The sequence below is a fragment of the Sminthopsis crassicaudata genome, chromosome 3 (genome assembly GCF_048593235.1).
Source record: "Sminthopsis crassicaudata isolate SCR6 chromosome 3, ASM4859323v1, whole genome shotgun sequence".
NCBI lineage: Eukaryota > Metazoa > Chordata > Mammalia > Dasyuromorphia > Dasyuridae > Sminthopsis > Sminthopsis crassicaudata.
The window spans coordinates 337530004-337554768 of record NC_133619.1 but is presented as its reverse complement, the minus strand read 5'-3'; the positions used below and the strand labels follow the sequence as shown (position 1 = coordinate 337554768).

General features: G+C 37.6%; 2 pseudogenes; one reads left to right on the top strand and one right to left on the bottom strand.

Moving 5' to 3' along the window:
- Positions 1–24765, top strand: part of LOC141562094 (serotransferrin-like) — a 68427-nt pseudogene that overhangs the window by 27867 nt on the left and 15795 nt on the right.
- On the bottom strand, positions 8016–8855 carry LOC141564760 (ran-specific GTPase-activating protein pseudogene; annotated as a pseudogene).

Below are 24765 nucleotides of genomic sequence, written 5' to 3'. Positions count from 1 at the left end.
AGTGTCCCTGATATCCAAAGAAGATACTCTTATCTGTAAGATTCCTCAAGATACCTTGGTTTCCCATTGCTTTCCTTCTTGTTCTCTTGGACTCAGGTCTTTTGTCACTCCCATTGATGTACTTCCTCTTCTCTTGGATTCAGGCCTTTTGTCATGGATTGTTCATTCTTACAGCTTATAAATTCTTTCCCAGGAATGCAGAGATGAAAATGTACTGGCACAGGATTAATAGTTAAATTGTAAAATCATAGATCAGAAGGAGCTGTTATTGATCATCTAGTCCCCAGCTTCTTAAACTGGGATCTTGTAATGTGGGGGTCATGAAATTATGATTGAATCATTTTATATGCCTGTTATATTCGGGGCCATGAAAAATTTCTTGGGTGAAAAAGGGCCATGAGTGGAAAAGTTTAAGAAGCCCTGAATTTTTCTAATCTACTTTTATCTTTTTATAGATGGGGAAATTGAAGTGGAGAAACCTTATGTGATTTGCTCAGGATTGTGCAGCTGGTTAGGGGCAGATCCATGACTACTAGTGAGGTCTCCTCACTCTCACTGAGGATTTTAGACCAGGTCCATAGGATGTAGTCCAGATCAGTGGCTCTGTACATTTGGTCATTTGCCAGCATCATCAAATTTGTTGGGTGGCTGTTGGATTTTTTTCCCTAACAGTCTGATGGGCAATGTGGCCTTTTAATGCCTCTTAGTTGGAGTAAAGATAGGAAACATTAGAAGTTGAACAGCTAAAGGAAAAGGTAGCATTCTGCATTGGAAAGAATACAGATTGTGGAGTCAGAAAACCTAGGCTGTCCTCTGATACTTATTTACCTGTATAATGTTGAATACATTAAGCTTCAGTTTGTTCTCTGTAAAAATAAAGTTGGCCCAAAAGTATTCGCTAAGGCTATTCTAGATCTCAGTTTAGTACTGTGATTACTTTGCCTCTTTTATTATCATGGAATGAATTATTGAATCTCAGAATTAGAAAGATGCTCAGTAACCATCCAATCCGATTTATGTCCCAGAAGAAATTTTTTCCCTAACATCTAAGAAATGATCTAGACTCTGGGCAGTGAGATAGATAGGTCACTTACCTGAGGTGTTCGTTCCACTTTGGGACTGATCTCAAAAGTTGCTGGTGTTCAGTCACTTCAGTCGTGTCTGCCTCTTTGTGACCCCATCTCAGATTTCCTTGGCATAGACACTGGAGCAGTTTGCCATTTGCTTCTCCAATTAATTTTACAGGTGAGGAAATTGAGGCAAACAGGGTGAAGTGAATTGCCCAAGATCTGCAATCAGTTCCTGACTCTAGGCGTAGCATTCTGTGCACTATGGTGCCACCTGGCTGCTCCAAGAAAATTCTTAGTGCTCAGTGATTCTGAAAATGCACTTTTCTCAAAGGCAGCCTGTGAAGAGAGACCCGTGATATCATTGTTGTAGGAAATTCCTTCTGCTAAGCACAGACAAGTTTATCTAATTTATAACCTTGAAAGGTTACCCAGAACACAGTGCTTAAAAGCTAACACATGTCCGAGGAGATGCTTGACATGGGGTCTTCATCATGCTGGGAAGGCTAGCCTTCTAAAAGGGGTCATGGAATCATAGATTATTAATTAATACCAGAAGAGTCTCAAAAGGTAAACCCTCTATTTTCTATATAAGGCACCGAGAGATCATGGGACTTGTCCAAGATCACATAGGCTATGAGTGACAAAACTAAAATTTGAACTGATCTTTTCTGATTTCCAACCCAACCCAACATGCTTTCGATGGCATCCTGCTATTGGGGGAAAAATTATAATGTCAGCCAAGTGTACAGCATCTTTGGCTCTTAGCAGAAGGAACCTTACAGATCACAGAGTGTATCCTCTTCAGATACAGAAGACTGAGGCCCAAGGAGGTTGTGTTATACAGGTAGTTTCAGAGGAGGGAATAAACAATATAAACCTGTAAAGTATTTTGTGTTTGTTTAATGTAATTTTGTATGATCAGCTAACACACTGAATAAATTATGATTGATCAAAATGGATTATGGTGACTAAAGCCTTGGCTTCTTTTTGTTCTAAAATTAATCGCTGATAACTTTGACTCTACTTAGTGATATATGATGCACAATAACTTGATTGTTGGCCAGTCTTTACCAGGATAAAAATAAAATATTTTGTAAAGATTTTATTTCATTATATAATATTTTATTCATATAGAGGGACTTTCTTTTAAAAAATATTTATTTTCACATGCATCATAATCTGCTCCTTTCACTGCCCCTCTCCTACTGAATAAAATAAATAAGAGTTGCATAATAAATATGTATAGTGCAGTAAAAATAAATTCCTATATTGGCCACACCCAAAAATGTATGCTCCTGTCTCTGTGCTTTTTTAAATTTATCATTTCCTCAGAAGAAGTGAGTGGCATATTTCACCTCGAGGTTTTTATCACTACATTGATCAGAATACTAAAGTCTTTCAAAGTTAAATTTCTTCATAATCCTGCCATTATATAGCTTATCTTCCTAGTTTTGCTCACTTTGCTTTGCATCAGTTCAAAAATACCTTTCTAGTTTCCTCTGAAAATGTCTATTTTATTATTTCTTATGGATGTGAATATTCCATCACCTACAGATCCTATAATTTGTTTAATCATTACCCAATAGAAGGAAAGATTTTTTTCAATTTTAATCCACCAAGAAGATAAGAGCCTCTAGAGCTACTGTGGTATTTTGGTACATATAGATCCTTTGGAAGTTTCATTTTATTCTTTATCTACTAAGAGTAGGCTCTTTGGGTCAAAGGACAAGAACATTTTAATAATTTTCTTTGAAGAATTCTAAATTTTTTTTAAATAATTTTTTCAGTTCCACTTTCTCCTAAGGCGTATAAAGATGGTCGTCTATATCAGTAAAAAGAGTACACATGTGGATGTAATCATGTTCGACTTTTGGAAGATAATGACTATGTCTCAAGAATGTCAAAAGCCAAAATCGACCATAGTGAAGAAAGGAAACCTGTCGACACTGTTCATGATCAGCAGCTACCCAAACGCCTCCCCAAAAGAACAATCTGTGTTTCTGTAATCTCCACTGAAAACAAAACATGGAACAAGAAACAGCAGAAATCTTCTTCTTACCTGAATCAATAAGGAAATAAAATTTTCTGTCAAGGAAAGTCAGGAGGGCAAAGTGGGTAGGCACTAAGGAAATTACTTTGTATGCATAGAGAGGCTATGAGAGAGACAGTGATTGAGAAGGAAACAAAGAGAGACAGAGATAGAGACAGAAACAGAGAGAGATAGTCAGAGATAGAGATGGAGACCGAAAGAGACGAGAAAGACAAAGATACAGAGACAGAGGTGGAGATAGAGACAGAGACAGAGAGACAGAAAGAATAAAGTAAACAATCCCATATTATAGACAGAAATCCCCTAATTGACAGGAGAAACAAAAGAACCATAAATTATGTACAGCAAATTCCTTGTTGAAGTTCACTAGGCTTAATTACTGAAAACAAGGTGCCCTGGGCTGCTTTCCTCCTTAAGCTCTGTCCCCTTGGATCTTTCTTCTAAGAGATTTCCGTGTGAAGAACTGGCTTACTCTTCCCATCCTCAGTCCTCTTCCCTTCCCCATCACAAGTCGAGTGCAATTAAATGTCTTCATCATGAGGTTCAGGCTTGCCCACCTCACTCTCTACTCTATCTTGCTCCAAGAAGTCTGGGAAGATCCCCTATTCAAATAGGCTGCCCCCTCAATAGTAACTTCTTTTCTGTTGCTGGTTATCCTTTGTTAAAGTCTCTAATCTCCTGTTGCCATTTCTACTTGTTGTAGTCCTTTCCTTCCCAGTTGTGTGGTTTAGTGAAAAAGAACATTTGGCTAAAGAGTCTCCTCCAGGTTTAAGCCTCAGTTTTGCCATGATCACTATGAACATGAGCAGATCACTTACAACCTTACTGAGCCCCATTTGCTTCCTCTGAAAAATGAGAATAATAAAAATTGAAATAGAGATTTAGAGATAAGATCATGTAGTCCAATGCCCTTGATTTATAAAGGAAGGCCCAGAGGCATTTAAGTGATTTATTCAAGGTCACACAGATAACAATGGCAGAGCTGAAGTTCAGCTCAGCTCTTCATATTCCATAACTAACATACCCTCCACTGGAACAACCTGCCCCTCCTTGATGAGCTGATGAGGAAAGAACTTCTGAAAACTTAAAATCCTAACAAATCGTGCTAGTGCAGGGTATAAGGCCTAAGCAGGACATTTCCCCATAACTTGGAGACAATCAGAAGACATCACTTTCAGAAAATGAAAGTAATAATTACCATAATGCAGATGTGAGTAGCCATTGGCAGTAGTAATTCATTCTAAGATATACATTGGGAAGGAGCTGCTGAATGAAGTAAGTAAGGCTTCCCCAAAACCTTTCCTGGAGAATCTCATCTAAAATTCAACTAAATGAAAGAACAAGCATGAGGGTGGGGAAACTGATGTAGATAGTTCATTGGGGATTTCCCTGACCAATTTGAGGAGCTTCTAAGTTGAATTTTTCATAATATTTTTTAGTCATTTCAATTGTGTATGACTTCTCATTAGAATGTGAACTCCTACAGATCTTAATGCTTTATTTTTTGGAGGGGGGAGAGGTGTCTCCAATATTTAACCTAGCAGTTAATAGCTGCTTGTTAGGTGGTGCAGTATATAGAGTGCTAGGCCTGGATTCAAAAGACTCATCTTCCTCAGTTCAAATCTAACTATAGACCTTAACCAGCGGGACAAGTCTCTTAACCCTGTTTGCCTCAGTTTCCTCCTCTGTAAAATGAGCTGAAGAAGGACATGGCAAACCAGCCCAGTATCCTCGCTAAGAAACTCTACATGAGGTCATGAAAAGTTGGACAGAACTGATCAACAGCAAATAAAAATTCTTGGTGATTTGCCTTAACTACGGACTCTGATGAGTCTGAGAGTAACCTACACATCTATACGTTCCTGCCCATTCCTACCCTGCTGCAGAACTGTTGATATGAGACAATCACAGTGCAAGAGAAGGGAAGAGAGGGAATAAGCATTTATATGATGGTTACTCTGTGTCAAGCGCTGTGTTAAGAGCTTTACAAATATTATTTCATTTGATCCTCACAACCTTGGGAGGATAATGCTGTAATTTTTAAAATTTTTTTTACATTTTACAGTTGAGAAGACCAAAGTAAACAGACATTAAGTTACTTGCTCAGTATCACACAGCTAGTAAGTATCTGAAGCTGGATTTGAACTTCCTGACTTCAAGCCCAGAGCTCCAACTTAGCTGTGGCACTTAGCGGCCTTTTAGTTTGTTCTCCTAGTTAGAAGAGGATAGCACAACGGAAGGGAGAGGAAAAGAGGAAGAGAAAGGAAGGAAGAAGGGAAAGGAGGTAGGGAAAGGGGAAGGGAAGGAAAAGGAAATTTTTGTTTTTGGCATTTGGGGTTGGGTGGCTTTGAATGCCACTTTATGTTTTTGGCCTTTAACTTTCTCATCTGTCAAATGAGAAGGCTGGACTGAATGATCTGAAAAGTTCCTTTCAAAGTTAGTATTATATGATTCTAAAATAAGCTGTAATCTAAGCAAGTGTAACCTTTCCTTTATAAAGTAATATTATACAATCAGATGGTTCGAATGGAGTGTAGAAAAAAAAAGGGGGGGGGAGGTGGAACAACCCAACAACAACAGACTTTATCTTTGTGCTTCTAGAACCACACAGGAGAAAGAGTATCCCTACCAGCAGACTTGGTATATACTTTGTACCCATAAAGGAGCCCTGAACTTGAAGTCACACCATCCCAGTTGGAATCTTAACTCTGCTGCTTATTAACCCAATAACTCTCCAAGTCTCTCGCTACCCCCTCACCTGTAAAGTATTTCTATGATAAAAATATCCAAAATCAAAAGATGATTAAATTTCCCAGGACACTTGGGAAATATGTGTAAACATTCATTGGGGAACACTGACTCCAATTTTCAAAAAGCCTTGTGACCAAAGCGGGGCTAAGGATTGGTATAAATAGACTTGGAAAAACATTTGGTGGGAGTTGGAGGTTCTTTCCAGGACCAGGACTATATAGGGATACCCCAGAGACAAACAAGCCGCCTATGATGTCCCAAAGCAAAAAAGACATCCAAGCCACAATGAAGCTGTGGAGACTTAACTGATTATGACAGCATAGATGCAGATGCTATGGGTAAAATTTCCCACTCAGGGGACTGAGTGTTGCCTTAGACGCTTGCAAGCAGTGTGATTCTGGGAAAATATTAACCTCTCTACTGAAATTTCTCCATCTATGAAATGGGGATAGTGCTGGCACTTCATCATAAGTAAGGATCAAATGAATTGACAATACATATAAAGTGCTTTGTAAACTTTAAAACTCTATATAAAGTCTACCTATTGTATATTGTCTCCATTGTCTAGTACTTGCCTTTATCTACTTAGAAATTTGGGAATATCTGACCTTAAGAAAGGTCTACATATTCAGTGGTTCATCTGACTCCAAGTTCAATATTCAGTGCATTGTCCCACGGAACTTTCTGTGGTAGTGATGCACAGTGAATAGAGTGCTGGGCCTGGAATCAAAAACCTCATCTTCCTAAGTTCAAATCTGACCTCAGATATTTACAAGTTGTAAGAATTAGCAAGTCACTTCACCCTTATTGTCTCAATTTCTTCATCTGTAAAATGAACTGGAGAAGAACAGGACATTTACTCTAATATTTCTGCCAAGAAAACTTTAAATGAGGTCATAAAGAGCAGGGCATGACTGAACAACAACAATTGCAAATACAAATTGATTGTGAGCTCTCTTGAGGCAAGAATGAGGTGGGGAGAATAGAAGCAAACACTTGTGTTGAATTTCACTGCCACACTATCCTTTCAAAGGGATACCTCAAGCTTGAATTTGAAGACCTTCTTGACCAATGTTAATCATGAAAAAGACTATAATAGTTAGTGAATAGTGAGTAAATCCATTTATCCAAGTAAATACTAAGCAGAAATAATAGAAGCTACATGGATTAAAATATGCCAATTAACAATTAAAGTTAACAATTTCTCCTACTGGGAAGAAGTTATCTCCATTCATACAAAAGACTCTGATCTCACCCAAAGGAAAATTCTTTAAACTTTTTAGTGTAAACCAAACTGGAAATTGAGGATATACTGAAGCCCTGCTTTTCACCTACATGGCTTCTTTCCAGGCTTTATTCTCTTTACCTCTGAATTTCTCCTCATAGAGTTTGTCAGTACATGTATTTTCTATGGAATTAGGAAGCACATTTCTCTTCTCTCAAGCTCTTACACCAACGTTCCCTGGCACAGGCATGTACCATTATCATCATTCTGCCAAGAAGGAGACTTGTATACTACTGTTCTACACTTGAAGCCAAAGTTACATCTATACTCCATCTTCACCTCAGTGAATTTTCACAAGCATTCCCTCTAGCTGGAATATATTTCCACCTCTCAGAATCCTTGTCTAATTCAAGGTTTAATTTGGGTACCACCTTCTTGATGAAAGCTCCCTTTCCTTTCTCTCCATCCCTACTTGTTAATGCTTTCTTCATCCTTACTTTTTCTTATGCTAGTCTGACTTACAATGAATGTTTAATCCCACTATTAGAATCTAAGCTCCAAAGGAGTGCAGGGACTGTTTCATTTGTGCCATTTCACATAGATTATTATCTATCTGTTATCTATTTATGTTAAATAAATTCCTATTTAATTGAATACTTGATGAATGCCCTTTTTCTAGCTTTCCAAAGTTTTATTTACTCTTTTGGATATATTATTACTAAGTGTTTCCACATGGAAAATAAAGTTATGGGAATGGGTTTGCTGAAGACACCTTCAGCAGAGTAAAAACTTAGAAAACAACCTGGAGGCTGGAATTCAGTTTTTAAAATAATGTCCCTTGTTAATAAAAAAGAAAGAAAGAAAAAAAATTAAATTAAAAGAAAGAAAGTGAGGCCTACAAGTTTAATACATTATGGTGCTAGGTTTCCTCCTTGGGCACCTCCAGCTTTTGTCTAAATTGTTTCTTTTCCTTCTCCTCTTTCACCTTATTCATGGACAGTTCTGAGAACTTCCTCGCCCCATTTTTGATGCTACTATGCCTGCTCTTGTTACCTATTCTTCCTTCTGTATATTCCTTATTTTCATATTTTGACTTAAGCTTCAGGGCATTTGCTGCATTTAGGAACTGGATCACATTTAGGCTTGGGATTTTAATCAACAAAGTCAACATGTGTGTTTCAGACCCAGGCCCTTTGAGCACTGCCTGCATTGGCCTTCAGCTCCAGCAATGGTGTCAAATGGTGATTTGCACAGATATTCAAAATTTTGTCCCTTCTCAGGAGGAGGCAAATCATCCCCTTCTCCTTGTGTTTCAGTAGATTTGTGTTACCTGCTCCTAGCTCTTTCCATTTGGAAAGATCATTCTCAGATGCAAATCAGAACTACGTGGCCCAAATCATAAAAAGCTCTTCATCTTCTTCAAGAGTCTTGATCTCCTGCTCAGGAAGAGGCACTATGGGCTCAAACTGTGGATCATAGTTTGAGTCATCCACATTCTCTGGATTAGGGTTCATCTCAATCAGTCATGTCTTCAGAGGCTAACCTTCCACAGGAGCTGGACCTCAATGAAGAAACAGCAGAGAAAAAGCCTGGATCCTAATTTAATAACATTCCTTTCCATTTTAGGAGGGAGTGAAGTAAGGACTAAAGTCCGGGAACCATGGATCTTGAAAGATTAACTTAACACATTGAAAAAGCTGATTTGAGCCTTTCTGTAAGTAAGAATTTTTTTTTAAACAATCAAGATTAAGTGAATTGTCTAGTGTTAGTAAATGTCAGGAGCTGGATTTGAACTCAGGCCCTCCTAACTTCAGGATCTGTTCATTGTTCCACCTAATTTCCCCTAAGTTAAAGGTTCTTAACTTGGGGTTTGCAGATACTTTTTTTTAACTGTATTTAATATAGTTGGTTTCCTTTGAAATCCTCTATATTTTATTTTATGCTTCCTATTGAAAGATTTCATGGAAAAAAATAACAGCAACACTAACAAAACAACTCCCTTCCATTATCCCGCCTTCAAAAAAAGAACCACTGATGAGGAGGAAAATAATGGGGAGAGAGGAGGGAGTAAAAACTTTTTCCTATCCCTTGAGTCCTTCCCTAGCTTTGGAAGTAAAGGTGAGGCATCTCAGAAATTAAATTTTGTGGCTTGGATGAGCTGATAATTAATCCAGGTCCAGTTACTAGCTTTGTTCAACTATTTGGTGGGCACAGTCTCCTCTCTTTCAAGCAAGCACTGGAGATCTTGTTCTCTGAGCTCCTTTCTGGAAGATGCAGGACCTGGGATAGAGGACACCTTCTCTGTTCCTGGTTGAGAGAAGTTAGTGTGGCCATGAACTCATTCCCCTCTGGCTTTTCTCCTTTAGGGCTGTGCCTGGCTTCTACAGATCGACAAGTAAGATGGTGTGCCATATCACAAAATGAGCTGAAGAAATGTCATGAATTTAAGGAAGCCTTAAAGACCACCAACAGTCCCAGTCTGGCCTGCATCATGAAAACCTCCCACATGGATTGTGTCAAGGCCATCTCAGGAGGTCACAAGCCCTTGTTAGTGGTGGAGGGTGTGTGACTGTCTGCCTGAAAGAGAATGGAAGAATGCTGTCTCTGCTCTCCACCAATACTCTTACTTTGTTTCCTTTCCATGAGGGTCTCTAAGAAATTCTTGTTATTGTTCAGTTGTTTCAGTCTTGTCTGGTTCTTTATGACCCCATTGCGGTTTCCTTGGCAGAGATCCTGGAGTGATTTGCCATTTCCTTCTCCAGATGAATGTACACATGAGGAAACTGAGGCTACAGAGTTAACTGACTTGCTTGGGAGCTGAGGGCGGATTTGAACTTGGGAAGATGATTCTTCCTAATTCTAGGCTTAACACTCTGTGCACTGTAGTGCCACCTAGCTACTGCAAAGAAGCTCTTAGTTCTCAGTAATTCTGGAAAAAGGGCTTTCCTCAAAAAGGGGCTTGGGGGAGGGTTAGGGGGGAGACAGAATTATGCTGACAAAGCAGCTGCTTGGAACATAGAGGGAAAGGGCAGTGAGATGGCACAGTGAATACATAGAGTGCTGGCCCTGAAATCAAGAGGAGCTGATTTCAAATCTGGCTTCTGTCACTCAATACTTCCTAACTATGTGACCCCTGGGCAAATCACTTAACCCCAATTGCCTCAGCAAAAAAAAGAAAAAAAAAATCCAGAAATGATTTAATGTAATGGCAACTCAGTTATTTAAAAAAAAAATTTTTGCCAGCTCTGTTGCTACCTTGTAATGGCATGGAATGAAGCCTGACTTCTTTAAGGCTATCTGCAAATAGCCAGCAAAGGGCAAGCTTTGGCAAGGCCTGACAAATTGGAGAGACATCAGCTAAGGGAGGGTCTAGTGATTGGGCACCTGCCAGATGAGGTATTCCAGATCAGTGCAGCCATGCTCCTTATCTGGAACTCAGCTGCCAGGTGAACTATTATTTATTTTTGGCCACAATAATTCCTCTAGACTATCTTGTAGGGATGGAGGAGAATTTAGGTGAAGAAAGCATTCAAGTACAAATGGTAAAAGATGATGGAATCATAGATTTGGATCTGAAAGGGACCTTTGATGCCACTCAGTTTAGCTCTCCTTCCCTTCCCCCCTCCCCCTTTCTTTTGCAGATAAGGAAACCCTAGAGAGATTAAGCAAGATTGTCTGAGGTTGTCCAGGTAATTTAAAGCAAGTTAGGATTTGAACCTGGACCCTTTGGGTTTGGAGGGTACGATAGGTAAATAATTAATAATTCAATGGATGTACAAATGAAAAGAAGGATGTCTGCCCCACTCCTACGTACTTAGCATTATCAATTCTCATAGCTTATAAATTTAGGGCAAGAAGGAACCTTAAAGGTTACTTAATCCAGTCCCCTCATGTTATAGGTGAGGAAACAGGCTCAGAGAGGTCCCTACAGTAAATAGAAGTGCCAGGATTTGAATTCAAATTTTGGCTTTCGATTCCATATCCAACTATCTTTGTAGATTTCTTAAGAGCAGAGACCAAAAAAATTAATATTTCCTTAGCCATTTTTTTTATCAGGAAGGGCTTCATAAATGCTGTTTGAATGGAAGGCAGGGAAATTACAGGCAGGAAAGGTTAATGAGGGGGATTTTTTCCCCACTTTATGAGAGAGAGAACTTTTGGCATATTTAGCTTCTATTATGTTCCAAGGAAAACAGGAAGGACCTATGGATTTGTGAAATCCCTACTGTGCTAAATACTTTTTATAAAGACTTCACCAGATCCTCTTAACCACCCTGAGAATAGGTGCTGTTAGTATCTCTATTTTACAGTTGAGTAAACTGAGGCAGCAGAGATAAATGATTTGTTCAGGGTCATACTGTTAGTAAGTGTCTAAAGCTAGATTTAAAATCAGGTCTTTGTGACTCAAGACCCAGGATTCACTGAATCCTCTCAGTTATCTTAAGGCAGGGTAAAAGACAATGTAGTTCTGTTAAGGTTTTTCTAGTCCTCAGACTTCCAAACCTACCCATTACATGCGTTCCTACTGTTCCTTACTGAGAGCTAAGGGGCTTCAGTGCTGTTTTCACTCATCTCTTTCAGGATGATGAGGCTGATGCTGTGACTATCGATGGTGGTTTTATCTATGAAGCAGGTCTGTTACCCTACAATCTGAAACCCATTGTTGCTGAAGACTATGGTACCGAAGCAAGTGAGTTCTTGATTTGCATATATTGACTCCCAAGTCAGAACAGGAGTTTTGGACAACCCTTGAGTTGCTGAAGAATCAAACTCTGATGATCCAGAAAGTGAAGTTAGTGTTGTTCTCAAAATGAGAATGAGAGAATATGGTTACTGCTGTGGAATAAAACTTACAGAAATTCTCTAGTTACAGAAAATGGCCTTATAAAAATAGTTCCTCCTTCTCCCTTTCTGCCCCCTCAACTTATTTTCTCTATGTGGTTCTGGCACTGGAGAATTCAAATCCATGTTGTAAGGAGCAGAGAGGGGGAAAAAAAAGGGACATCATTCAGGTCACCAGAACAATAGGAGGATTTTAACTGGGAAGTTGCCTGAGAAGAGACTGCAGAGTTGGGAAATGTAAACTAGGGACTTTTTTTTAGCTACTCATTTGCCTGAATAGGACCACTGGAAAAATTCTCAAAATTTAATGATTTGATGTATGGTATTGCCTGTCGTCGGGGGGAGGGAATAGAGGGAGGGGGGGTAATTTGGAAAAATGAATACAAGGGATAATATTATAAAATATATATATATATATATATATATAAAATAAAAAAAAATAAAAAAAAAATTTAATGATTTGAAAAGGGAGCTTGATTATTTTCTCCTATCAAAGAAGAGTTTTCCTGACGAAGAAGAGTTTTCTTTTTTAAAAATTTCATTCTTAATTCAGGGAATAAAATATGCATTTCCATAACACAGTATAGGAAAAAAGATGATTGTATTTGAAACTGCAAATTTATTTATGCATAACTTGCTATTCCTTTTTAAATATACAACAAAGCCATCATGTAGATTTCTTTTTTTTCTTCCCTCCTGTACTGCTTCCCAAGATAGCCACCATTACACACAAATAAGTCTGTATGTATATATATATATATATATATATATATATATATATATATATATATATATATATATATATATATATATAATTCTACACTTATTTCTAATTATCAGATTTTTTTTATGAAGGTAGTATCTTCATATGTCCTTTATAGTTAATTTGGGTATTTATAATAGTCAAAATAACTTATTTTCTTGAAGTTGTTCTTTAAACAATATTGCTATTACTTTATACAATGTTCTCTTTGTTCTGTTCATTTTGCTCTTCAGTACTTTGTGTTTTATATATATGTAAGTATACATAGTGTGTATATATGTATGTATACAAAAATGTGGGTGTGGGTATATGTTTTATAGGCATTTTTAAATTCTTCCTTTACCTGATCAGTCCAAGTCCAGGATCAGATATTTTTTGGGATTTCCCCACCCCTCAAGAGATCATCAGGGAATGCCATCTTCTTGTCTTTGACTCCTAGCTGAGAATCTTCCTGTTTATTTTATGTTGTATAGACCCTCTGTCTCAGTACTTTGCTGTGGCTGTTGTGAAGAAGGGAACTGATTTCCAATTCAAGGACCTCAAAGGCAAGAAGTCCTGTCACACTGGCCTGGGCAGGTCAGCTGGGTGGATCATCCCTGTGGGGACACTTTATGCTCTTGGCCTGTTGCAGTGGGAAGGACCACCAGAACCCATCGAGGATGGTAAGCTGGCAAGTACAGTGAGGATTCTGAATGTAGTGGTGATTAGCTGTATTATTATTATTATATTAAGTCACAACCCCAGTTTCCTACAACAAAAAAAGAAAATTGTGCTCTCTAAAAAGAATATCATCTGAACCTATGATTTTCATTTATTACCAATTTCTTGCCTGAAGTCTGTACCCTTAAATACCCAGACTAGGATAGCAATGTGCTGCCTCTTGTATGCAAAGCACCCTACCATTTGAATGTTCTCCAGAAGCTTCTTCTAATTCAAGAGTCTTATCCTTTTTTGGTGTAATGAAACTCCTCAGCAGTCTGGTAAAACCTAAAAAATAAAATATATAGGATCACAAAGGATCACAAGTTAAAAACACACACACACACACACACACACACGTGTGTGTGTGTGTGTGTGTGTGTATATATATATATATATATATATATATATATATATATATATATATATATATATATACATATATATGTATTTAAAAAGCCAATTCACAGACACTCATTGAAAAAGTAGTTCCTAGAATTAACTTATTTTTTTCTAGGCTTTGAGACTTTTCCAGGAATTAGAGGGTAGATGTGTATTTATCGTAGGGTATTGGCTCAGAATTGACACCTGAAGAATGGGCCCAGGATTGTATGTTAGGAATGAAAATGGGAAATTAGTGGGGTAGCTAGGTGTTTCAGTGACTTAACTAACTTGTTTGCCTCAGTTTCCTCATCTGTAGAATAAGCTGGAGAAGGAAACGGCAAACTATTCTAGTAGCTTTGCTAAGAAAACCCAAAAAGGGGTCACAAAGAGTAAGATATAACTGAAATTGAATTTAGAAGTAGAGTGTTGACATTGTGAACTCATTCATCCAAAATGAAAAGCAATCACTTCATATCTCTATGTTCCTGCAGATTGCTATTGATATGTCTTCTGGAAAGAAGGCAAGCCTAGAAAGTTTATATCTGGAGACGGACATTGTTTCTGTGTGTCCTCCCACATACCCTTTACACTGCTCACGTGTGCTGTTTCTTTCTCTCTCTCTCTCTAGCTGTGGCCAGGTTCTTCTCAGGCAGCTGCGTTCCCTGTGCATTGCAAAGGAATCCTAAATTGTGTTCTTTGTGTGCCGGAAAAGGCAGTGATAAGTGTGCCTGCTCGGACAGAGAACCTTATTTTGGCTACTCAGGAGCATTCCAGTAAGTTGAACCCTCCCCATAACTCCGGTGAAATGTCAAGCATCTATAAGTCTATGAACAATCCCCCAATCTCTATGGTTTTCTTGGGTCCTAGAAATAGTCACATCTTAACTTCAACCATCCTGACCCTGGTCTTCCAGTAATGGGACAGGACAGCAGGGAGCCTGTTCTTTGTCCCCTTCCTTCCATAGCCACTTCTACTTTTGTTCAAATGAGGTTACTATAGTATTATAGTATAATAGTATTATATAGTATATAGTACTATATATACTTTGCAGAACATATAGCATTATATGCAGAGGCACTGTTATTAGTATTAATATTATCAGTGACAGTTCTTTCAGTTTCTTGCACCTAGTCTGAGCCTAAACCGAAGAAAGACAAAGGGCCTGGCTAAGAAAGCTCTTTAGTATCTAGCAATCTAGCCAAGGGTCCCTGATTATTAGAGAAGGGATGAATTGGATCATTCAAGTTAGAGAAGTTGGTGGAGACTGAGATGGGCACTTAGGTCTGAATCTTAGCTCTAGGACTTCCTACCTTTGTTGCCTTACAAGCCCTTGGTGAAGTAGATACTCTCTGGATTCTTTTGCTTTGGAAATCCTGCATATGCTTCTGTCTGTGATGGCTATTGGAAAGCATGGGATAAGCTATTGATGCTGGACTGTGCCCATTCTTGTGATTCTCCTTTTCCCTAGATGTCTGAAGGATGGTGTTGGAGAAGTGAGTTTTGTCAAGCACACAACTGTGTTAGGTAAGTACTAGGGTAGAGAGGCCCAATTCCCCACTATCTCAAGCATTGGACACAGCTTTATTTAACCTCCGTCTATTTTTTCTATCTCCTGCCCTCGTGTTTCTTACAATGCTCTTCTGAAGAAAATTTTAAAAGTTAGTTCACAGTGGTGTTATACCATTTACCATCTGCTGGAGTTCCCTGCACAAAGCAATTTATTAATCTTTTCATCGACTTCCCCTCCCACCACCTAATACTCATAGATTGAAGTTACCCACCTTGGTGCCTTGTTAAATTGTAATGTCCCTCAGAGTGAGGACCTTACATGGTAGACAAAAATATAGGACACAAAAGGTGGAATCATTAAGGATCAACAGCCACGAGAGGTGGAAAGGTAGAGATGGATGGAGAAGAATAATGTTAAGATATTCTTTTTAAAAAAGTAAAATATTAATGGATAATTAATTACATTAAGGTACATAATACATTGGCTTCAGGGGGTAGTATTTAAAATTTGCTCTCAGTGGTTCAGTAGATAAAGTGCTGAGTCTAGAGTCAAGAAGATTCATATTCCTGAATTCAAGACAGAGTATTGCCAAGATTCTAGAAGCACAAAAAGTAGTCAGCTTAGCATCATTTTGGCCTAGAATTCTGATTCCACTATAGATTTTAGTCAGAGATTTTTTTTAATCTTTTAGTTTTATTCAAAATATATATCTCATTTAATGCCTGTCGAAGTGTTTTACACACAATAGAAGCTTAATAAATGCTTATTCTCTTTAAGAATGGTCTTTCTAGTCTTATTTGGAATTTTTGCTTTTTCTTGCAGACAACCTTCTCACCGAGGCTGACAAGGAAAATTATGAGCTACTGTGCCCTGATAACACAAGAAGGCCTCTCGATCAGTACAAGGATTGTCACCTGGCCAGGATTGCTGCTCATGCTGTTGTGGCCCGAAGTGTGAATGGCAAGGAGGATCTGATCTGGGAACTTCTCTCCACTGCACAGGTATTGGCCATCCCCATTTTTCTCCTTTTTTAAAATTCAATTTTATTTTCACTTCTAAGTTCTGTCCCTCTGCCCATTCACTCCTCCACTTATTGAGAAGGCAAGAAATACGAAACTCATTACAAATATGAAGTCATATCAAAATAAAAAAAACAAGTTAGACTTGTTCTGGGATTGGGGTGGAACAGAAAAAAGAAAGGAAGAAGAAAAAATATGCTTCAATCTGTATCTGAATATCAGCTTTCTCTCAGAAGTTGGATGACATTTTTTGATTGCATTGCACTGCACTGATTATATTTACTACGTCTTTCACAGTTGATCGTCTTTATTCATGTTGCTGTTACTGTGCAGATAGTTCTCTTGCTTCTACTCTCTTCTTTGCATCAGTTCCCATGAATCATCCCAGGGTTTTCTGAAACCATCCTCTTCATTATTTCTTATGGCACAATAATATTCCATCACATTCATAAACTATAACTTTTCTAGTCATTCCTCGATTGATGGTCATCTCCTCAGTTTCCAACTCTGCCACAACAAAGAGAGGTGCCATAAATATTTGTGTACACGTGGATGGACCTTTTTTCTTTGAGCTCTTTAGGATATAGACTTACTAGTGGTGTTGCAGAGTGAAAGGATATGTAGATGATTTGGCCATAAAGGATGATAGCATAAACAAATTAGGAGAGCAAGTGAAAATTTACCTGCTAGATCTCCATAAAATGAGGAATTTCTGATCAAAGAAGAATTAGATAATAGTATCAAAGGAAAAATGGACAACTTTAATTTAAAAAATTAATTTAATTTTGAATTTAAATTTTTAAAATTTTTATTTAAAAATTACAATTAAATCTCTACATTAAATTAAAATGTTTTTGCACAAACAAAACCAACAAAAACAAGATTAAAAGGGAAGTACAAAACTGGGAAAAAATCTTTACAGCCGACGTTTCTGATAAAGATCTCATTTCCAAAATATATTTAAAAATGTGACAAATTTATAGGAATACAAGTCATAACCAAATGATAGTTAAAGAATATGACATAATTTTCAGATGACAAAATTAAAGCTATCTATAGTCATATGAAAAAATGCTCTGACTATTGGTTAGAGAAATGTAAATTAAAAGAACTCTGAGATATCACCTCACTTGTTGGCTACTTTGACAGGAAAAGATAATGATAAATATTGGAAGGAATGTGAGAAAACTGGGACACTAATCATTGCTGGTGGAGTTGAGAAATGATCCAACCATTCTGGAGAGAAATTTGGAACTATGTTCAAAGTCTATAAAACTGTGCATACCTTTTGACCCAGCAGTGCCATTCCTGGGTCTGTATCCCAAGCAAATTTTCAAGGAGGGAAAAGGACCCACATGTGTAAAAGTGTATGTAGCAACTCTTTTTTTGAGGTAGCAAAGCATTGGAAAAGGATAGATGCCCATCAATTGGAGAATAGCTAAACAAGTTGAGGTATATGAAGATAATGGTATATTATTGTTCTATAAAATATGATGAACAAGCTAATTTTAGAAAGGCCTGGAAAGATTTACATGAACTGGTGCTGAACAAAATAAGCAGGAACAGGAATACATTATACACAATAACTACAAGAACAAGGGATGATCCGTTATGAAAAACTTGATTTTTCTCAGTGGTTCACAGATCCAATGCCATTTCAATAAACTTTGTACAGAAAATGTCATCTGTATCTAGAAAAAGAACCAAGGAGACTGAATGTAAATCAACACATGCTATGTTCATTTTTTTTCTGGGTTTTTTTTTTCAATCTCTCCCATGGTTTTTTTTGTTTGCTCTGATTTTTCTCTCCTAATATGATTCATAAAGTAATGTATATTAAAAATGAATAAATTTACTGGGAAAAAAGATATCCTTTCTTGCAAAAACAAAACAAAACTAAACAAAACAAAAAAAAAGGCATGCAGCATTTATTGTGCACAGTTCTGGACTGTTCCAGATTGCTTTTTAGTATGATTAGGGTAGTTTGCAGGTCCCCAAAAGTATAGTGTGCCTCTTTTACCACAGCCCTTTCATCTATTGTCATTTTGCTTTTAACATCAAATTCAGTTTGATGGGATGTGAGGCATTACCTTAGAGTTGTTTAAGTTTCATCCCTTTACTTAATAGTAATTTAGAAAATTTACTTATTAGTGATTTAGAGAATTTTTTCATATCACTATTGATTATTTTTTCCTTCTGCTAAGTTCTTATTATGTTCTAATTTCCTGTTCCTTTTTAAATTTTTTTAAAGATGTTAAAGTGGTTTTCCCTTCCCTTTTTCAGATAATTTTGCAGATAAGAAAACTGAAGTAAACAGGGTTGTTGTGCAGGGTCACATAAATAGTATCAGATACTGGATCTGACCTTGGGAAGATGAATTTTCTTGACTCCATCCCAACACCTTATGCACTGTGCCACATAGAAGTCATCCTCATTTTACAATTAAATTACTTGCTCAAAGCAACCCAACTACTATGTATCTGAGGCCAGATTGGAACTCTATTCTTTTTGATATCAAGTTTAGTGCGGCTGAATATTTCCTTTGTGATTATTTTGGAAGAAATGATTGAACAGATGATTCTCAGTGTAATCAAGTGTTTACGGTCATGAGAGGTAATTTCTCAAAGGGAAAAGAACTAAGAAGATGCTTCTCATTCAACTGCACTAGGGTATGTAATGTTCTTGAATTGTGAGGGTCCGGTCATCTGCTCAATTATAATCCTTCTCTGGGAGGAGATCGGTAAAATCTTTTCCTCTGAGTGCAGGTTTCTTGGGAGCTCTGAATCTCCTTCACTTCTTGTCCTTTCTCAAATCATTCTGGTCTCCTTTCAGCCTGCCTGACTTCAAAACTCTATCCCAGAGTCGATTCTCTCAGACCCAATACTGCCCTCCTTTTATTCTCCCAGAGAATGGGTGAGTAAGGACTCAACGGGACATGGAGAAATACTTCCATCAATGAACTTGCAACTCTTAGAATTCCTAAGGTATAAATTCCCTTTAAAGGCCCGAAGCAAAGGTCTGAGCCAGAGAGCTGTCAAGTCAACCTGAGTTCTCACCTTGTCACTGTCCAGACGACCTGAGTTCTCACCTGGTAATCCTAAGAAGGGTACATTATGCTTTGGAATACAATTAAATGAAAGTCTTAGAGAAGATAAATGGAGATGGATAAACTGGGAGATTAATAGGGATCTACAAAATAGACAAGATTATGAAATATAGAAGATGGAATCTCTGATTACACAACAAACCTGATATTGGTAGAGATGGTTAGGATGTTCTGAAAGAGGTAAAATATAAATGGATTACAGCATATAATCAGTTCCTCCAGGGGACTGAAAATCACAGAACAGTAGTATATGGGGGAGATAAATAGCAGTTGAGGAGGCCAGATTAAATTTTATGTAGAGGGGGTGGCACTGGAGCTGAATCTTAAAGGCACCAAGTTATTCAAAGAGGCAGAGATGGAGAGAGAGTGAATTCTATGTAAAGTGGACTTGGTGATAGAAGATCTGTGTTCTGTATTTGCAATAGCAAGACCAGTCTAAACAATAGACTGTGTGAAAAAGAGTAATGTGTAAAATAAAATGGAAAGGTAGGTTGGAAGTATGTGAAAGCCTTTAAGTAACAGAGTTTATATTTTGATTCTGGTGATGATAGAAACTGCTGGAGCTTCTTGAGCAAGGGAGAAATAACACTGTCAACACTGGGCTTTAGCAATATCACTTTGCCAACTATGTGAAGGATATGTTGGAGAGAAGAGGAAAAAGAAATAGGGCAGGGAGACCAGTTAGGAAGCTATTGCTATGGTACAGGGGCAAAGCTAGGGACTGAAATAAGGTAGTGGTAGTGGGGTCTAAATGGAGACGAAAGAAGAGCATGCATATAGGAAAGGTTGTGAAGCTCACAAAATTACGCATAGATTGTAAAAGTTGGGGAACGAGGAAAGTAAGGAGTTAAAGAAAACTCCAAAATTGTGAACCTGAGTAAATGGAAGGATGGTGAAGGCCTGGACTAAAATAGAAACATTTAGTAGAAAAATGTGAGTATGGGACAAGATCATGAGATCTGTTTTGGGTGTTTGTAGAACTTTCTAATAGGTGGTTGGTGAGGAAAGAAACAGATTGGAGCTTGAGAGGGATTAGGACAGGATAAAGGGATTGGTGAAGCACAGAGATGGTAATTAAAAGTATGGAAACAGGTTAGATTACTGAACTCATGAAGGAATATGGCAAAAAGGGCCACACACCGAGTTACCTCTTCCCTTGTTAGCAATTTTCATTCATGGTTTTCTTTTTCCCTTGAATAGGAACATTTTGGCAAGGGCAAATCAGAGAAATTCAATCTATTTGCTTCCCAACATGGAAAAGACTTGCTATTTAAGGACACTGCTAATAGACTTCTGAGAGTACCTCCAAAAATGGACTATGAATTGTACCTAGGATACAAATTCATCCAGGCCATCAAGCCTATGAAAGGTAAGCAGACTCTGGTCCATTTCAGAGATGGGGAGTGGGGGCCCAAGCAGTAAATTATTAGCATATGGGTCCATGATTCTAACTCAGTTGCAGTCATTGTAAGACATTATAATGCTTCCAGGCATCCGATCCTTCTTCAAAATCTTTGGCAAGATGGAGAAACTGAAATTCGGAGGAGTTAAATTGCTTTCTTGTACTAGTCTCCTGTAGATTGTTAGGCCAGATGGTTCTATTTGCCATCTGAGCCAATGAGCTTTATAGAGTTAGTTCTGATGAAGGACAGGGGGCAAACATTTCAAGAACTACATACAGAAGTTCTACATTATATTCAGTATTATTACTAAAGTTTTCAGAATGCCTCTCTCCAATCATATCTATGATCCTCAGTGCAGCAACTCAGAAAATCTTCCTACCCGTCATAGTTTCTAGCTGATATCACTAGGGAAGTACAGAATCAGGGACTGTCAGGGATAGAAGAGACCTTCGTAGTCATATATTTGAATCACATATTTGAAAGATCTCAATCATATAAATGTCATAAGTTTGAGAATCTTAATCATAGTCAGGGAATTTCAAGGATATAAAAGGCCTTAGAGATCATATATTTGTTTCCCTCATTTTAAAGACATGAAAAACAGAGGCCATCAAAGGAAAATGACACTCTAAAATCCTGTAGGGAAGTCCTTGAAAGGCCAGGTCAAATCAGTTAATTAGTAATTATTTAGGGGGCAGCTAGGTGGAGGAGTGGATAGAGTGGCAGTCCTGAAGTCAGGGGAACCTGAGTTCAAATATGGCCTGGACACTTAACACTCCCTAGCTATGTGACCCTGGGCAAGTCATTTAACCCCAGTTGCCTCAGGCAAAAAAGGAAAAGAAAATATCAAAAAAGAAAAAAATTATTGAGAAAGTAAACTTCTGGAATATTTTACTTTTGTTTTTTAAATATCCATAATCGCTAGCACAATGCCTGGTTGATATCACTAGGGAAGTACAGAATCAAGGAATGTCAGGGGAAGAGACCCTAGAAATCATATATTTGAATCAAACATTTGAAAGATCTTATACTTATTTATTCATATTTATATTTATATATATTATACATATTTTATATATACATATAATACATTTGAGAATCCGATTATATATCAAAGAATTTCAGGGATAGGAGGAATCAGGAGGAATCTTGGAAATCTTATATGTATATATGAATGTATCTGATATACACAGTTAATACTTATTAATTACACTTAAGGAAAGTACATCCGAGCTATAGGGAGAGTGGAAATGGAAATGAAAAATGGTCTGTTCTAGGGTTGAAGCATCTAGGTTAAAAACAGTGCTTGCTACCTGCAGAACCTTAGGCCAAGTCGTGTAAACTTTCTCTGCTTCCATTTATTCCTCTATAAAATGAAGGGGTTGGAGTAGATGGCCTCTGAGAGCTCTTTCAGGTCTAGATCTGTGATTCAGTGTTGTGACTTGTATTCTGATTCTCTTAATAACTAACTGTAAGAGTTCTTACAATTGTACATCTCAAGCAATTCTTCTCTGAAAACTGGCTCCATATCAATCAGTTACTGTTGCCGTGCTGATTATTTATACAAAGGGGAGCAAGTTTGATTTCAAGAATTGTACCTGTTTGTGCTTTTCCTCCCAAGTTAGAAAATCTCTACTCTTTCATCCAATTAGGTGACTCAATGTTGTATTGTTTCCTTCTGATTAATTGCCTTTATTTAAATAATTGTTTTTAATGTATAAATGTCTAACTACCCTTGCTTTCAGGGCCCAGACCTAAGTTGAGGACGCTGGTCTTTGTTTGTATGTACTTTGTAATGTATTACCATACATAATAAACTCAAAAGATCAAACCTTCAGAAAGCCATTTCTTCTTTCACTGGTCATAGCTCAGGCTTTTGCATAGTGCATTTTAAAGATAGATTAATGGTTTAAACTCTTGACTTCTTTTCCAGGTCATGACCTAGACAAGATTCATCCCTCAGGGGACAAGAAGGTGACGTGGTGCACAGTAAATGATGATGAAAAGATAAAATGTTATGAATGGAGTGCGTTCAGTAGAGGAGTCATTGAATGTGCAGTAGGAGAAAACTCTGAAGATTGCATTGTCAAGATAATGGTAGGTGCTCCCATTTTGGTACAGCATCAGTGTTTTGGGGCTCTTTAACCCAGGAGAATCAGAATCCTGTTTAATAGTTCCATCAATTGTGTGACTGAAAACATTGTTGGCTCACTGGAACTTAGTTTCCTTGCTTGGAAAATGGAAAGTTTGGTATAGGTCATATTGAAAGTAACATCTAATTCTAAACTCTTTTAATTCAAAGTAGGAATTTCCTTCCACAGAAGGAAGATGATAAAAAATGATAATAATCACAGTATTTCTTCTGTATCTGAGCTACTCTGTTAGGGAATTACATTAAAGACCAACTTCCCATGAGCAAAGTGTATGGCTGTCCTTATTTAGACAGTCCATTTTGTGCCACTCAACTTGAGTCCCTTCCTGCATGACCAGGAACTCAGTATAGTCACAGACTAATATGTGAATGCTTTTGGGTGCTCCTGGGAATCTGTGCTTGAGAAAAAAGCCTGGGTCTCCTTAGACATCCCTAGTGTGTTATTAGCGTGGTGATAAGGACAGAGATGAGTCAAAGAATTTGTACTTTGTAGATAACATCAGGAAAATTTATACCCTGCCTCAATGAAATTATGTTTTTTTCATTGTTATGTGCACATAAAGACGTGTTATTGCCCACTACAGAATTGTACCCTTCTCTGTGTACCTTCACTTAGTATAGAAGAAATTCCCCCCCCTTTCCCATGTTAGAGAGAGTGGGATTTTCCTGCAGTAAAAGCTTTGTACTTATAAAATGTAATATTTTGAAACCATGTGTTTTATGTCTCCTGTATTGGATCCTAGACTGTCGAGTTTCTTCCTTTTTTATAAAATGAGGGGGTTGAATTAGAATACCTTGGAAATCACTTCCAGCTCTAAGTTTATGATGCCAGAAGCCTTAGAAATAACTTTAAAAGTTGTGGTCTGCTATATGAGGTTGATATTCAAGGTAATTTTCTCATATGAAACTCTACCTAAGTTCCTACACTTCCCATCCTTCTCCCTAGTCAATCACCCTGTCACTAAGTGTATATGATGGCAGGCGTGATGAAGGGCTCCTAGGCTCCGTGAAACAATGTTTTTGTAATGATTTACTTTGCCTCCACAGAAAGGGGAAGCTAATGCCATGAGTACTGATGGAGGATATGTTTACATTGCTGGCAAGTGTGGTTTGGTGCCTGTCCTAGCAGAAAGCTACAGTAAGTAGGGGGAATATTTCTCCTTTAGCTTGACTCTCTCTAGGCTCTGAACAAAAGATTTTATGCAGAGCTCTCACTAGGGCAGCAGAAGAAAGGTGGGAAATAGCAAAGGGATAAATTAGACTCACTAATAATCATTTAAACATTTAAAGCCCTGAGATAGTTGATAGAGCTCAGGTTAGCTCCTTCTCTTTTTTTTTCCTTTGCAATGTATGATATATATATATATATATGTATACATATATATATCATACATAGCAAAGGTCAAATACTATATAAAAATATATAACAAAGGTTCATATGCTATATCTTGTTTCTGGTATGCAAAGGTTCTAATAAACCCTGAAGTGATCAAAAAGCACAAAGAAAAAGAAAACACTCTAAGGGTGGGATCAAAATGGAAGCAAAGTTAGCTGAATAGGAATGAATTTTCATTTTTCATGTTATTCTAAACTGTGGAGAATCAAAGATTCTCCTGAATAGAATGGAATGGATTCTCCTTAATGGAATGGAATGGAATGACATTGTAGTGGTATAAGCACTCATGCTTAAGAAAACCTGATATTTAGAGAATGCAGATGGAAGATTCATTCCTTTGGCTTCTTTATTTTTTCAGCACCTAAGGATGGACAGAGTCATGGGAAGGACTGTGT